At 31.0% G+C, this 6,301-nt stretch overlaps 1 pseudogene; it reads right to left on the minus strand.

Moving 5' to 3' along the window:
- LOC107153735 overlaps positions 1-4,580 on the minus strand; it is a 27,318-nt pseudogene extending 22,738 nt beyond the window's left edge.
- Positions 4,581-6,301: the final 1,721 nt, after the last annotated feature.

Here is a 6,301-nt window from a genome sequence, read left to right on the forward strand (position 1 = left end):
GAAGGAGACCCTCAGGGTTATACAGTGGAGGAGGTAGAGAGAGAGGAGGGGAGGGGAGGGGAGAGGTGGGGAGGGGGGAGGGTGGAGGATGGGAAAGGCAGCGGAGCACAACAGACACTAGGATGGCAATTTGTAAATCAATGGATGTGTAACTGATGTGATTCTGCAATCTGTGTATGGGGTGAAGGTGGGAGTTCATAACCCACTTGAATCAAAGTGTCAAATATGATATGTCAAGAAATTTGTAACGTTTTGAACAACCCACAATAAAAAATTAAAAAAAAAAAAAAAGAAAATGTATTGAACATTATAGGGGAAATGAGTGAGAGCCTATGTGGAGTTCTAAAACACAATTGAGTCATTTCGTTCTATGGAATTATGTGGCTGTGTCAGAAATATTTTAAAAGGTCACATAATGTTTTTGCTCATGCAAGAATGCAAGTTTGTGAACGGACAGTCTGATGTTACATCCGCTGTAACAAACTACCAGTGTACTAGATTTCTTTATCTACATTAGATTTCTTAGTATCACATTTTCTGATTGTATGTTATTGATTAGGAAAAAAAAAAAAAGCAAAAATCAGAAACATATGAGTAATCTGTCTGTCCAGCTGAATATTTAGTCCTGTGTCTTCATAGAAAATAACAAATCTAGGCTACTATTAATATATGGATAATAAATATCTAAAATCACAATCAGGTCTTTTGTCTTAGGTTACACTATTGGGACTTAAATCAATTATTTTTAATTGTAATACATAAATATTAATCATAATAAGATGTTAATCATCTTTCTGTCACTGTGAGGAAACAACTGAGAGGATGAAAAATTTATTATGAGCTCATGGTTTCAGAGGTTCAGTTCATGATGGGCTGCCTTCATTGCTGTAGGTCCAAATTATTGTAGCACATCATGCTGTAAGGATGAGTCAAAGTAAAGCTGTTTAGCTTATGGCCCACAGGAAGCAGAGGGAGAGGGAGTGGAAGGTACCATGGATGGATATCTTTGAGGGTACACTCTCAGTGGCCTACTTTCTCCTGCATATGGTTACCACTGATAGTCTATTCAGAGTTTTAGTCCATCAAATGGATATATCCACTGATGTGGATCCAACTCTCAGTCTAACCAATTCACCTATGAACCTTGCTGCATTGCTGAACATATGAGGCCTTTGGGGAATATTTTTACTTCCAAAGTAGAAGTATACTATTACAAAATTATTTCCATATGTTTTAAAAAATAACATCCATTCATTTGATAAATATTTAGAATATCCTTTTATATGCTACACACTTTCTTTTCTCCTCCCTTGTTTTATTTCAGTTTGATTGACAAATAATAATATGTATTTGTGTGGTATAATGTGTTGTTTTCATATAGTTGTAAAAGGTATAATATTCAAATTGATCATTTCTTTGTAGTATGAGCACTCAATATTCTCTTTTCCAGGTGTTATGGAATATATGATAATGCATTGTTAACTACAGTCACAGTTCTGTACAATAAAGCACTAGAATGTATTCTTCTTTTCTAACTCCAATGTTGTACCTGTTGACCAATCTAACCCCATCTGTTCTCCCCAGTCTCCAGTAGTCACTACTCTGTTCTCAGCTTCTTACTTTTTAGATCCCACATGAATCAATAGCATCTGTTTTTCTGTGTCTGTGTGATTTCATTTAGCATAAAGTACTCAATTTCATCTGTGTTGTTGCTACTGATAAGATAGCATTTTCTCTGAGTGACAATGGTATTCCATTGTGTATATATACCACCTTCTTCATGCATTCATCCACCAATGGAAGATTAGACTGCATTTTTAGCTATTTCCAATATTTAATGAGTTATGTTCATACCATTGTCATCCTGCATATATTCAGAATCTAAATCACTTATATTAATGTCCTTTGATACTCTTCTGTTATTTATTCCATTCATTTTTCTGTACTAGTTTTATTCTCCCTCAGATGTACTATTCTTTAAAAATTGTCCAACATATATCTTATTTTGCATGAGTATATTGCATAAAAGTTATTTTTGTAGTACAATACTGAAAGGTTAATTCCAAACATAATCTTCACTGACCAAATTCAAGCCCATTACTATTTGTAGACATATAGCAGTTTCACAAAACAAAATTTAACAAAGAATATTTTATTATACCAGCATGTCCCTTCTAGATTGAATAACTAGTTTAACATAATTCTAATATTTTAAGAAAGAGGGATTTCAAAATGATCAAAATATCTAGAGATTATTAATACATAAGAGGCTAGTGAAGATTTTCAATACTTCCATATATTTTAAAATGTATTTTAAACACAAAACCCATCATAAAGTGGAGAGTTTCAGAAGTTTTTTTCATAGTTACCAAAAATATAAATATATTATACTAGTGTATTGTCAGCAATGTCACATAAAACAAAAGAACTGATTGTGATTTTAAATATTTATTATCCATATATTAATAGTAGCCTAGATTTGTCATTTTCTATGAAGACATAGTACTAAACATTCAACTGGGCAGATGGGATTACTCATATGATTCTGTTTTTTGCTTTTGTTTTTTTTCTAATTGATAAAATACAGTCAGAACATGTGATACTAAGAAATCTAAATGAAGTTGATAATTTTTCATTCCTGTTCCAGGGTTATTTTCTTTCTTTGATTTTCTCTTGACAAATATTTTGATTCAAAAATATAAATCAAAAATACAGCTTAATTAAACCACTGAGTAAAAAAAAAAAGATACAATAACATAGTACATAGTCAAACAGAAGTTAGAAATTGACAATTTTTTTGATTTTTTTTCAAATATTTTTTACTACTTGGTGATCAGGTAATTCCTAAAGTAATAGATATGAATAAGCATAAAGTTTAAAAATAATTTATCTTTAAATAGCAAGAATATAGAGTACTGAGATTTCATATACTTTCGTAACATCCTTAACATTAGAACATATATCATTCAAAAAACTAATAAATATTCATTCAGTTTTTGTACTATGCCTATCACCATGGAAGTCACAAATATGCAGAATATAGTTTCTGAAGTCTTAATAATTTTTATTTCATGATATTACTATTGAATTCCTCATGGCTACTTCATTGGAAATATTTACTTGATAAGTTGAATATTATTAATAAGGTTTTCACCAAGAATAACCAAGTTATCAGTACTAGTTCAGAAATACAATTTCTGAAAACAAACACAATTTTTTTTCTAGCATCACTAGAAATGTTATTTCTGTTAGTTGCATGATTCCAGGAAATGTGTTAATTTGTCATATTTGCATTGATTAAAGGTAATGCTTTCTTGATAGACACAGTCTAAAGCATGTCACATGCTGATGACTATTTTGGCTAAACTTTGTATTGGTTAAATCTACTAATTACTAAAAATGACCATTATTAGTGACATTATTTTAATACTAAAATTAATGCTTGTCTTTTTCACCATATTATATTTATGATATATTTATGATATGACCAATACTTAGTATTTGTCCTGAGACTGCATTAGAAAATATTAATGACCTAAATGAAAATGGTTACATGTGTATTCAGGAAATGTAAATAAACTGTATCAAAGTTATTGCAGTTCTCATTACCTAAAAGTTCTGACTTAAGTAGACGTTGGAACCACAAAAACTTTTTTTTTATATATATATACTAAACCAGGAATATACCTAGGATCCAGTTTCCAAAACATCCAAATGTTATTTCTTGGGAATTAGTAATATTTTACAGAAGAAAATTAAAAAAATATATGTATGGCATTTGAATTTTAAAAAGTAGAGGAGAACATTATATGGAGTAGAATAGAACCACAACAACTTTTCTGCTGCCTCCTCCTTTCATGTCATCAGGAATGGAAAGAATATGTGAAGTTTAAGTGTGTTCTTTCTGTCATTCACTCTGTTCCTACACAAATATTTGCTGTTTTCAGAGGTAAACATAAAAGCTCCATTTTTGACACTATATTCTTCAAAATTATGAATTAACAAATGTAAACTCTGATTTTTCTCATCTACCAATAAATTTTAAAATACACCCAAGAATCTAGCAAGAAAAATAAAAGTTTAATTACTGACTGGATAGTATGCGTGACAATAAGTTGCAGAATTTAATAATTTCTCTCAAATTGATTCCATATTTGTCTAAAAGGTTTCAATAAGTATTTATATGTATGTGTTCTGTTAATTATTTTCCTATGTGTAAGGCAGAAAAGATGTGCAAGATCAGGAACAACGAAACAAGAATAAGGCACCAAAAGAAGATTTATTGGGGGGCGCTCCCAGGTGAGGTTCACTGGGTCCCCTAATGAGTGAGGGCTGCGAAAGTCACAGGCCAGAAAAGCCAGAACAATGTTTATAAGAGAAGCTGGAGGTAGGAGGGCCTAGGCCATCTGAATTGTCGCTACCAACAGCCTATTGGCCAAGCTGAGTTTAGGGGCATCGGTGGCTGGTTGGTCAGGGCTGAGATGAGTTGACAGGGTGATTGCTTCAGCTGGTGGGAACCCGAGGTCACTGGGGTCTGTTGCTGTGTCAGCTTCTGATTGGCCATCTCGCACAGCTGCCATGGAAGGGGGAGCAGGAAGGGAAGGCTGCCAACCCAACACTATGCATTACATTTTTTTAAAAATAAAATTGATGAATCCTTCATTTTTTTTTTAATTTAAGAGCTGTTTTCACTTTTTTTTCTAACATGACTACTGACTCTTCATATTTCTTGATTCACCAAAGTATATGAGCAACTTTTTCCCCCCACACATTTTAAAATATAAGTATTGTATAGAGGTAGACTATAAATTCTTATTAATATTAAGTAAAATATCATCATTGCTCCAATTTTTATCCTTGTTGTCAGTAAATATGACCATCTCCTTGCTTCTGCTGCAATTTGAAAATTTGTAAAATTACTTTTCATAAATCAACAAAATCGCTATTGAATTTGCTTAGTTTTTTCTCATCAATATTGAAGTGTTATTTGTATAAAATAGAAATTTCAACACCAGGTTATTCATTAGAACATAAACTTTAAAATTTATCTCTTCACTATTTATGCATAACCGAGTTTTAAATTAACTATAATACTTATTCATAGCTGACATTTTATAAGTCATTACAATACCTTTTTCATTATCTCCTACTTTTTTATAGGTTTTGAAAACGACAAAAAAAGAAAACTCCTTTTTGAGAAAATTTCCAACACAACTATAATATTTGACACATATTCTGTAAGACTGTTTATTCACTCTAGAAATATATCTTAGATCAAATACATCTCAACCTTAGTTGAACTTGTCATTGGATAGATTAGGTCATATTCTGTATCAGAGATAAGAAAACTTATTTTTAAATTACACTTCTGATTACTGTTCTTTCCATAATCACAAAAACATCTGAGCTACCTGACATTACTATATCCTCAACCTAGGGAATTACTTCCTGGTTCTCTTATTAGCAGATGAAGTTCAGGTCCAAATTAAATTTTCTTTATTTTCAAAAGGTCAGTTGAACCATCACAAAGATGACATGAGCATATTAAAAGAATATCTATTAACATAACAATTTTGATCGTGTTTAAATTATATTTTGTTATCTCTACAAACATAAATTCGTTAAAATATTCATTGCTTTCAGAAAAGTCCATGTTAATGGCAAATTTTCTATTTATTTTTTATATTTACATAATAAAATTCAATTTTTTGCATTTTGTTTTTATAAGTAATTGTAAACACTTTTTTGGTCAAATATATCTATAATACATACTTATTTTGTAGTAAGGGAACATATTCTTATTCATACTTTGATTTCACAATCTGATATAGTGTATAATTCTACAATAAACATGGATTGCAGGTGACATTTAGAATGCCAATTTCTTCCTTTGGGCATATAATCACTAGTGAAACTGCTGGATTTTAACCTAATTAAAAAAAAGAAAGAAAGAAGAAATAAAAGGATAAAAAGTATCAACATACCCCTCCCAACAGTGTGGTGCCATAAGTAGAATTATACTCCTCAGCAAAAATTGAGAATTAACACTATGTCAATTGCATTAAACTTAGAAATATTGAATTGCAGAGACATAAAAAATGTGCAATTTTTAACTACAAAGAAAGTACATTTTAAAATGTTCTAAGATGATCTTTGCAAAATTCAAGAAGAAAGCAATATTGTGCTAGAAATTAAGAATTGCTTGAGGAAGAGAAAATGGCAGATTAGAGGACAGGTGTACTTCCCAGAAATTTCTTAACTCATGATTTCAAAAGCAGGAATATTGTTCCTCAGTGAGTTG

Source organism: Marmota marmota, unplaced genomic scaffold (assembly GCF_001458135.2).
Source record: "Marmota marmota marmota unplaced genomic scaffold, marMar, whole genome shotgun sequence".
In the NCBI taxonomy this organism is placed as follows: domain Eukaryota; kingdom Metazoa; phylum Chordata; class Mammalia; order Rodentia; family Sciuridae; genus Marmota; species Marmota marmota.